Below are 11,986 nucleotides of genomic sequence, written 5' to 3' on the forward strand. Positions count from 1 at the left end.
GATTTTTGTGTTTTGAATCTATTGCCATAACTATGGTTGAGCATAAACACATCCTATTGGACCATGCATAGGGTTATTGAGGTAGTTGGATTACGATGTGGCTATTGAATCCAATCATTTTTACACACAATTGTGTTTAATTTGGCCAATGTTGGGTGCCTCTTCTCTTGCTTCCAGTTTCTTAAGTCTAATCAATGCATTAATGAAACCGCATTTGATTCTAGGTCTAGTCCCGTCGTTATCACCTCTAATTTTATCGATTTGAAGATCGATGCACCATGTCCTTCTGCTAGATTAGAGAAAATTCCACGGCTTACATATATCACAGCAGTTAGTTTGTCTCTCACATAGATATAGGCCATGTTTTGCATTGTTTTGATTAGATTAACTCAGTTCCGATATGAACTGATTATACCCTTCTATTGATTCTTTTCTAGTGTTGGGATTATTTCCGGATCTCTGTGTAGTCATAATGGCATTAACACCGCCATGCTAGGTTGAGGTTGTTCCTAATTAAATTGTTGGTCATAGTTCTCTTAACTGGACATCCCCGATAGAATTCTACTTGGAGAGCCCAAGGATGCGAAAATTTTAAGAGTGTCACTAAATTGGGCGAGGGAGAAGTCATAAGGCTTATAAGCGAGGCTCGATGACCGCAAGAGAATTTATGTGTTAAGTTTTTATCATCTACAGAAAAAGTTGAGTTGCAACAAATAGATATGTTTTCTGTCCAGTAACATATTATATATAACTTTTTAAATATATCAAGGATTTAAGAACATTTTATTCTATTCCAGTTTTCAAAATTTTAGTGTTTAAAATGGATTTTAGTGTTTATTCTATTATTATGTTGTTCTTTTTAGATTATGGTATATGGAGAGCATTAGTGTCTTTACTCTCCTGGTTATGTTTGCAGGGAAAAAATATGTCCTGTAAATAAATGGCATCCTATTTTTTCTTTGTTGAAGAGTCCATAGAGCCCTCCCCCATGGAGTGTGCGGGTTACGAGCAGTATGTGCATCTCCCCGAGCTCAGTGCCATGTGGAAATTCAAGGAATGGCCTGGTTGGTCTAGAGAGGGGTTGGTAAAGGCTGCCTTACAGTCATTGGAGATTACTTTTCGGTTTGTTCTGTCTGTCCTCTGTGACACAAGGACTTACATTGACAAAGAGGAATGGAAGAGAAGGCTTGAATCCTTAATTAGTTCCCAGATTGAGTTGATTTCAATGATTTGTGAAAATGACAAGCAGGTTCCCACTCTTCAGTTGTCAGTAAGTAGTGGTGTTCTTGCTAGGAAAGTTTTCCATGAGGTATGGCAGAGACCTGGTGCTTTACCTGTGGTTAGCAGAACAAGTGAAGAGAGCTTACTTCCTCATTTGGGTACATGGAAAAGCGCTGAAGCTATGGTTTCTAGAATATGGCTTGCCATTGAAGGCCATATGTAGAGGACTCCCTTCACTTTAGGTTTGGGGGAACCAAATATGTCAGGTAAGCCTCTTCTTGAATATGATAGAATCTGCAAGCCAAGATATTTGCACTCTTTAAAACAACATAAACAGTTCCATAATCCAGAAGATGCCAAACTTTGCAATGTCCTCCAGATCTTTGAGGCCCGGGTATTTGTAGGCCAAGAATTGTTGCAGAGAGTATATGAAAGAATAGACTCTGGGGATTTTGTAGGAGCATCCACAGACCGTTGGATGGTTGAAAGGATGTGGAACATGCTCACAGAAATTGTGAATTTGCTTCTAGTGATGGACCCAGATGATTTCCTTTGCCTTAAACACCAGTTGGCAATTAGCAGCACTAGTACGCTTGCATGCGCATATTGCCTTCGGTCTGCCCCCCTTAGAGACCTTACAAATGCATGCAAGGAACTAAGGCATCTGGTGCCCAAAGTCATGGGTGTTGAGGCTGATCTAAAGGGTGGACCAAGGCTCGAGGAGGCACTTATGCATTTGTTTCATTCGCATGGACTTCCCTCACATAACACTTCAGGTGCTTACCATGTTGCAACAATACATGTTCTGTTGGCCTTCCAGGCAATAGAAGCCGCGGTGAAAAGGTTTTTCTTCTCATATCAACAGCTGGTAGTAACAACCATGGGTAGCATTGAAATGAAGGGTCCATCATATCTAGGTGCTTGTGATGCCCTGCGTCAGATATATTTTGAACCACCTTATTTCCCTAGTGTGGATGGTGCAAAGACATTTTTGGGTTACTATTGGCACTAAAAGTATACAACTATGGTGGATGGTACATTGGAAGATCTATAGACAAATCAAGTGAAGTTTACAAGACAAAGAACAGTGCCTTCAGTTTTTCAATGCATTACCCCAAATTCATACATACACTTTTTACATTGACAGTTTTGAATACTATACATAGAATTATATTGGATATAGGATTAGACTCATTTTTGTCCATCCCCATCAGTAGGAGCAATCAATAGAACAATGCTAGAAATTTGAACAATTTTTTTTTTCCCTCTCCAACATGGATAGGATACTAAGGATTCATAGTGTGCAATTCCTCCTTCTAAAAGATTGTCCAAAATTAAAAAGGTAATTATTAAAATTATTAAATTTTACGAGTTGTTTCTTTTTTTAATTCTTTACCTAAATTCTATGATGAGTTTAATGATATTTATATAATTCATTATATAACAAGATTGTAAGAAAAAAATAAATTATATTAATAAAATTATAAAAAAAAACTATAAGTTTTATATGGAAAACATTGTAAAAAAAAAATTGCATTTCCTGCATTTTCATGATAGCTATTATCAAGTTAGATAATAGGAATTACAAGGATTGAGAAATAATGCAAAATCATGATAATGTTATGGAATTCAATCAGAGAGATTTATTTCTGATAGACTATTACAAAAAAATTTGACACTGTTTTGATTATGTTTAAATAAATTTCTATTCTAGAGATAAATACAGAGAAATTTTAACCGTAATTAAAAACCTGTTAACTTCAATATCAAGCCTTCCTACAATTATCTAAGACTACCTAAACTTTAATGTTTTGATTATGTTTAAATAAATTTCTATTCTAGAGATAAATACAGAGAAATTTTAACCGTAATTAAAAACCTGTTAACTTCAATATCAAGCCTTCCTACAATTATCTAAGACTACCTAAACTTTAAATTTAATATGCTTCATAAAATTCAAGTTTCAATACCTCCGCCTATTAAACCCACAACCACTTGAAATACTAAACTAATACATCCTTGCCTTCCCTTTTGTTAAGCCAAATTGAATTTGGTTGGTAAGCTATTTCCAATCTTTTTAGCTGTAGTTATAGCTTCAAATGGAATTCGAAGTAGATCCAGTTGTCCTTAAATGAAGTAATTGCTATTTTTTATTTTATTTTAAATATTTTGTTTTATTTGTTTATAGACAAATAAATAGCAATTTGTTTATGTTTACCAAATTGAATTTGGTTGGTAAGCTATTGCCAATCTTTTTAGCTGTAGTTATAGCTTCAAATGGAATCCGAAGTAGATCAAGTTGTCCTTAAACGAAGTAATTGCAATTTTTTATTTTATTTTAAATATTTTGTTTTATTTGTTTATCAACAAATAAATAGCAATTTGTTTATGTTTACCAAATTGCCACTTTAATAATAGTTTTCAAATTATGTATCATCGAAATATTCTCAATTTTCAATGAAAATTCGAGGGAATGTTCTATTTTAACTTCATAAAAAATGCCTTGTTTTCCGGCAATGATAGGAACATTATAATTAGGCATCTCTACCGTGTCTTCTTTGGAGTCAGACAAATTGTGTTTTTCAAACTGTGTGAATATAGTTCATTAATTTAAAAGGATGTTAATTTTTTTTTTTTTTTTTTATATATTTGAATATATATAAGATGTACACTTTCAATTGTTTTTGTTATTGGGTTTTAGATAGTCTAATTTTTTAGTAATCAAATCTGAATTTGAATTTAATAGCTATAGTTTATGAATGTAAATTTCTAGATGCGCGAAATTTATTTATACTTTTAAAAACTCAATTTATATAATAAATTAGATTATTAAAATTAAATCAAAATATTAAACAGTTATATTGCATTGTTTGTCGAACACAGTTTGAGATAGATTAAGCTTACTGGATTGTAGATAGGGAAGATAACAAAGAGGCTTGGATATTACTGAATTCACCTATTTTGCTAACTCTGTTCTTTCAGCGAATACACTGACGTAGCTCATCTGATTGTTTGGTAAACTGAAACTAGATTTGTGGATGCCACTTCATAAATGCAACAGTGGTATTGGAAAATATTTTGTCATCCTTCTAAATAAATACCTTTGCTTTTATATGACACCTTTTAAAACGAGGATACCGAACGTCCCAACAATGGAATTCGAACAAACATAAGACATCTTTCTTTTGTTTGTTTTAGTTGTAAATGCCACACTTGTTTTTAGCACTTGGTTTATATATGTAAATATATATATATATATATATATATATATATATATATATATATATGTATATGTTGGGGGGCATGTTTATATCTGTTTGATATAAGTAGTAAAGCTGTCATGTTAAGTGAAACACAAATATAGTAAAAAAAATAATTTATAAACAATATCTTAACCATATATCTCATCATCAACTAATCTAAATTATAAATTAACTATAATATCTAATCCCTCTTTTTTTTTTTTTTTTTTTTCCAAGAGCCGCCCATCTCAACTAAAGTATAATATTACTTCTAGTTTCTGAAAAGGAATGCTTGCTCGGTAAATGAGTTTAATGTGCAGGGTGTTTGAAAGAAAGTTGCAAATATGGTTGTAAGTGTTAATGTACACGGTTATAGTTGAGAGCAAAGGTAAAGCGCCCCAACTTTCATCCCAACCCAACTAGATTATAATATAGGTGCAGTCGTTGAAAAGGAGTACTGCCCTAAAAATTGAGTCCTCAAAAATGAGTTTAATGACCATGGTATTAGAGGGAAGGTAGTAGATATGCCTATAAGGATTAATGTACATAGTTATAATTGTGGGTGAAGATAATAATTAGTTAATTTTATTTTTTTGGGTAAAATTTAATGATTTTTGTTTTTTTATAAGATTGTAAGTTTTTTATTAAATTATATTCAAAATTTTTATAATGCAATTTTTTATTGGGTAAATTATATTTTGAATGTATAAATAAATTTAGTTCTTCAATACTAATTTGTTTTAGTGAGATTGTAAATTTTAGTCAAATTATTTATAGTACAATATCATTTATAAAATACGTTGTTCTTTAATCATATAAGTTTAAATTTATAACATTGATAATGCATATTGCTTATAATCATTCTCACTCCTAATATCTATAATTTGGCTTAACACTTATCATTTTCTTGCAAATTGACACACGGTTCGCTTGCTTGTGCAGAGCCTAACCCCACGGTTTACAGAGAACAAAAACAATCATTGTAATTTTTCCTTCATGGGTGACTAGCAACCTTTAGTGAATTGCCTTCACCTCTGCAATTTTTTTCCATATAGTTCAGATTGTTTTAATAATCAGTATTAGTAGGGCAATTACTTAGCCTTTACTTTAAAATTTTTACATTTCACACATAGCTTAATTAAGGGGAAAAGTAAGTGGCCATAATACACACATTTTTCAATTTGTTTTCCTATTTGACCAAGTCACATAGCTTAATTAGCAAAGGAGTAAGTGGCCCATAATTCACTCATATTTTTTACTAACCAAAGCATCTTTACTTCATTAGCATTGGGACTAGGAACTGGTGTTATTAAAGAAAGGGAGTAGCCCCTGCTTCCCTTGCGTCTTTTAGACGATCCCGGGCTTGCATCTGAAATCTTTCTCAAAGCACTCAGTTTTTCATCTCCCTTTTTAGGCTCACATAGTGTAATAGGAAGGAAGTAAGTGGCCCATCAACCACACATTATTTTATTTGCAGGTAAGGAACAAACATAATTTAGTGTAAGTAGACGAATTTGAAAAGGATCATCGAATATCCACATGACTACAAACTTTGTATGTTCACTCTGTCACTTACACACGCATTTCACTACACACACTAAGCTACTCTAAACTTTGAACAAAGGGAATCAAGTGTAAAAACCTTTTGTACTTAGTTTATTTAAGCTTAATTTTTCACACCATAAGTGAAGGAAGACACGTAAAAGCAATCATAACTTCAAACTAAATTTCCCCACATGGGCCACAAAATAATTTATAGTTTAGGTTAGGACTGTTGGGGGTAGGCATCCAATAAGCCGCCATGGTCATGTTACATTTTGAAACATAGAAGTTGTCTTTTAGGGTGCTTCAAATCCTTCAATTAGTCCACGGAAAAGACAACCCAGGCAGCACAGAGACCCGATTCAGAGGGGGTTCGGCTTAGGCTCAGTGCGTGCGGTCCTATATGGGGCTACCTAACATGTATAGTGCTCAGTACTGATAACCGATTACCAAGAAGCTAAAGACTCGACTGCCTCCGTGAGATGAAGGTATCCTATTGGCCAAATTTTAGGGCATCTTTTCCTATAGGTGGAGCTGTGGGAAGCACTAAAGCCTCATTCAATACCTTGGTTGATTCTTTTCGTTGCTGGAAGCGTCACCAGTTCTTTCGGGACGTAGCCCCAGTACTCGTCATTTTTTGGCTGCTGGAAGCGTCACCAGTTCTTTCGGGACGTAGCCCTAGTACCCGTCATTTTTTGGCTGCTGGAAGCATCATTAGTTCTTTCTGGGCGTAGCCCCAGTACCTGTCACAAAATATATCTCCGCAAGGCCCAGTTACTTATAGAGTGGAAAGGACGAATAGGTCTTCATAGGACCTTTTATCATACGCAAAAGAAACTAAAATATTTTCCTTGTTTGATTGATCACATAGCTTAACGTAAAGGGAAAGTAACACTTTATTTTTCATTTTGCTTTATGTATGTAATTTCTTTTTATACACATTCCTCTCCTCACCACAAAAGTGACACACATTCCATTTTAAGAATACATAAATACTTTACTTTTTCATATTAAGAATAACAAGACAATGCTACACAAAACATTCCAATTCTTCTTTCACCTGAATATACATTAAAATAAATTCTACAAATAAAAATTGAAATGAAACATTTTTTTTCAGTGGTTTAAAATGAATTATTGGATAATTTGTTATTTATTTTGATATTTTTTGGGTAGAAAAATTGGAGGAATTATCTTTTGTGACATATTTTATGATATGTCTTAATTTTGAGATTTAGAATTTAAAGCCCTCTAAAGTTATTTTGGGATATGAAATGAGTGAAAGCTTTGTGAGCACAGCTCTCTGCCTCTTGATGTCGTTTTACACACCAATTCTAGCTTTCAAACAATGTGAAAATCACCTCAATCAAATTTCATATGCAGAAGCTATGCCTCCCACAAGTTCAGCTAACTTATTCATATGGTGGTACCAAGTGGACGCTACATCAACGCCATTACTTAGATATGTGGAGTTAGTCACGTGTGGACATTCAAGAAGATCCTAAAAGGTCCAAAACCGTAACACTAATAGTGGCTTGAAAAATGTGAAAAACCTAAACCTTAAATAGTTTCCAAGCTATGTTAAATACTACGTCACTAGGAAGAGAAGGGGTTCCATCTTTTTAGGATTGTATTAAAACATAGTTGAGCACAACATCTAGGAGTGGGATTTGAGATCAAAACAAAGGAGAAAGATAATTTGCAACAACCATATAGACAACAATGTCATAGGCAACTCGATAGTCAATACCCCTTTCTTTGTATTTGTATTTCCATAATTAAATAAAAAAGAGTAGAGTATAAGCCTCACCTTCTAATTACGTTTTCTTTTATATGATATCCCCTGAGTTATATCTTGTATTAAATTATATGATTTTTATATTCACTTACATTTTTTTCTTTTATGGGTTTCAATATTTATATGTATTTAACACTAACGAAGTGTTGAGAAATGTGAAAACCCTAATCTGAAATCATTATCAAGCTCTGTTAAACACCAGGTCACTAGAAAGAGGGGGTTCCATCTTTCTAGCATTGTATTGTCTTGTGGTAGAGTAGAGCATCTAAGAGTTAGATTTAAGAGCATAACATAAGAACCATTTAGAATACAATGTCAAAAAAAACTCTGTAATAAATACTCATTTTTTGTATGTAAAGTTTCATAATTAAATAAAATATAATAGAATATGTCTGCTTTTTAATTAGATTTCTCTGATATCATATTTTATAAATTACATCTTTTATTAAATCATATAACTAATATTTCCATTTACTTATTATTTTTTTAAATTATTTTCAAATATTTGAATAATAAAATAATAAACAAAATTAAAATTCAAAAAATAATTAAATAATAAAAATTCAAAAATGACAATGTAGGCTATAATAAATTACTTCGGGTGAATATCTACAATAATTTATATATTGTTTCACAATAACTTAAACTTAATATTAGTTTTTGAAAAATTCACTCTCAACTTTCAATACCATGACATCTCATGGTGAAGACCTCTCCAATCTACTTATGTAAAAAACGAAAAAATGAGGGGTATTATTAGACTCGAGAAGCCTCAACCTATGCTTTTACACTTAAAAGTTACCTTTCTCAATGACTCATTATCATCTATAACCACATACCTTGAGATTTGGTAAAGGACTCTCCATAATCTACTTAATTAAAAAAGAGGGGTGTTATTAGGCTAAATAAGCCTCTAACTTAAGCTTCTAATAAAGCAAAGATGCGGGGTGCATAAGCTTATGTTAAGTTGGTTCATTGTTTAATATTAAGTATGTAAGCTAGGGTGAGCAATGATATTATGGGGACGACTAACTTAAATTCCTTTTTTTGCTGAAGCAAGATTCGTACCTTCTATTCATTAGAAACAAAGAAACAAATTACATATAATACAACTACCCAAAGAGACTTGAGGGACATAGAGTCAACTGTCCACTCAGGGCTTGGGTACCAAGTCTGGGCCACGGGCCCACAAATTTAACTGTGAGACCTTCAAAATACAAACAAAAGCCTAAACCGGCCAATCCATTTGCAAAGTTCTGACAGATGAGACGCAAATCAGAGCCAAAAAAGGCATATTCTTAGATTCCAAAAACGGACCCGATGAAATAATAGAAACCATACTAAACGAATTTCGAGTCCGAATGGTGGAATAAACTTTGCGCATGTGAATCTCCCGAAATCCACCAATTCCAACCTCAAGGCTCACCATGCACGGAAGATAATAGTGAATCCGGACTCGAATTCAAAATAACCCAAAATTGCCACCAGCCCCCGGTAGCCCGCGAGATCTCCCGCAATTCAGTCCCCGGCAGAGTCCCTTTGATACGAACAATCTTGACCATTGATCCACATAGAGAAATCCAACGGAAGAGCATAATATCTCACCGAACAAGCGGACCAGACGTTAGTGTGCGATGGAGGGTGGTTTTCCAAACCCTCTCTCTGCCACGTGTAGGATGTTGGATGGGATTGCTGCAAAATCGCTAAAACCGTTTCCCACTTTAGAGCGATGCGAACATCCAAAAACTGCCAAGGAAGCGGTTTTACTCTACGAGGCCCAAAAATGTAAAGATTCCGGTTGCCAGTAAAACAAGGATTCCTTCCATGCCTGCTCAAATTTCTTGCCTGAACCTGGATCCCAGAAAAGAAGAGAGGCTCTCCATTAATTAAAGAACTATGGTATCCGCTGCGCTCACGCCAATGAATAGTGATGTTCATCTCACTGACTCTAGGTATTTTAGCGGCCAGCCTGTGATTTCCATAGAAACAACTGTTGTATTTTATTGAGTTCTTCTTGTGGTAACGAAACTACTCCTCCCGTGGTTCCCTGTATCAAAAACCCTTCCAGATCTAGGTTTTCTTTATCAAGAATTTCTTGTAGTTCATGATCCTCCAGGTCCATCTCATTTTGGGTCATTTCCTGATCCATCTCCAGTTCTGCATCACTCATTATGGCTTCCTTCTGATAATCGATGCCCTGTGTGTTTTCCTGGTTTTCTTCAGATTCCTTGTTCGTAGGACTTCCTTCCATTGCTTGATCTTCTTTTGAGATCTCTTCATCTTCCTCAAGCACTTGGAATTTGTTCTGACTCATTTTTTGACCTTCATCTTGATGTTGTTTTGGTCCTCTTTTGCTGCCCTTTCCACGATTCACCACTTTTTGAAATCTGTATGTTTCCTTCATTGTGTTATTTTTGCTCTTGCTTACTACTTTACTGAGTGGACAATCTCTGAAAATGTGTCCATGTTCATGACATCTGCAACATCTGAACGGAATGTGCTCATAATCTACTGTTTGCACCCATTCTTCATCAAAAACTTCCAAGATCACCTCATCCGGTAGAGCTCCTGATAAATCCATTTCCACACATATTTTGGGAAAGGAAGTATATTTTTCTTTTCTTGTGGCTTCAGAAGCTTTAACAAAACAACCTAATTTATTGCCGATAGCGGTTAACGAATCATTTTGCCAGTAATCAAGAGGTAGAGAATAGAGCCTTACCCAGACCGATACTGAAGTAAAATCTAAACTAAAACATTATGAGTTTTTATTTTAAATGTTAATATTAGTTGTTTTGAAGTGTAAATTTGGATTTTGAAAGTAGTAATATTGGTTTTCAAAATGCCAATTTTTAAAATAATTTCAAATTACAAAAACGACATGCATATACGGAAGATATGCACATACAGGAAAGTTAGAGATATATGGAAGATATGCGCATATCTTCCGTATATGCGCATATCTTCTGTATACGCAAAATTTCTGTATATGCGCAGTTTTTCCATTTGGAATTTGCGAATATACGATGTAGATACATGGACGAAGATATGCGCAAATTCCATATACAGAAATTGCGCATATACGGAAATTGTGCATATACGGAAGATATGCGCATATCTTCCGTATATGCACAATTTCCGTATATGCGCACTTTCTGTATATGGAATTTGCGCATCTACGAAGAAAATACATAAACGACGTGCACATTCAGGAAAGTTAGGGAAACTGTGCATATACAGACGATATGCGCATATACGGAAATTGGGCATATACGGAAGATATGCGCATATCTTCCGTATATCCCTAACTTTCCTGTATGTGCATATCTTCCGTATATGCACGTCGTTTATGTATCTGCATCATATATGCACAAATTCCATATATAGAAATTGCGCATATACGGAAACTGTGCATATACGGAAGATGTGCGCATATACGGAAATTGGGCATATACGGAAGATATGCACATGTCTTCCGTATATCCCTAACTTTCATGTATGTGCATATCTTCCGTATATGCACGTCGTTCATGTATCTGCATCGCAGATGCGCAAATTCCATATACAGAAATTGCGCATATACGGAAACTGTGCATATACGGAAGACATGTGCATATCTTCCGTATATGCACAGTTTCCGTATATGCGCAATTTCTGTATATTGAATTTGCACGTATATGATGCAGATACATGAACGACGTGCATATACGGAAGATATGCACATATAGGAAAGTTAGGGATATACGGAAGACATGCGCATATCTTCCGTATATGCCCAGTTTCCGTATATGCACACATCTTCCGTATATGCGCAATTTTTGTATATGGAATTTGCGCATCTACGATGCAGATACATAAACGAAGATATGTACAAATTCCATATACAGAAATTGCGCATATACGGAAACTGTGCATATACGGAAAATGTGCGCATATAAAGAAATTGGGCATATACAGAAGATATGCGCATGTCTTTCGTATATCCCTAACTTTCCTGTATGTGCATATCTTCAGTATATGCATGTCGTTCATGTATCTGCATCGCAGATGCGCAAATTCCATATACAGAAATTACGCATATACGAAAACTGTGCATATACGGAAGATATGTGCATATACGGAATTTGGGCATATACGGAAGATATGCGCATATCTTCCGTACATCCCTTACTTTCCTGTATGT

At 34.5% G+C, this 11,986-nt stretch overlaps 1 pseudogene; it reads left to right on the forward strand.

The window, feature by feature from the left end:
- Positions 1-940: 940 nt before the first annotated feature.
- LOC149253227 (nematode resistance protein-like HSPRO2 pseudogene) lies at positions 941-2,233 on the forward strand (annotated as a pseudogene).
- Positions 2,234-11,986: the final 9,753 nt, after the last annotated feature.

Source organism: Pinus tabuliformis, chromosome 7 (genome assembly GCF_031772625.1).
Source record: "Pinus tabuliformis cultivar Carrire ecotype Pingquan chromosome 7, CPIR1, whole genome shotgun sequence".
In the NCBI taxonomy this organism is placed as follows: Eukaryota; Viridiplantae; Streptophyta; class Pinopsida; order Pinales; family Pinaceae; genus Pinus; species Pinus tabuliformis.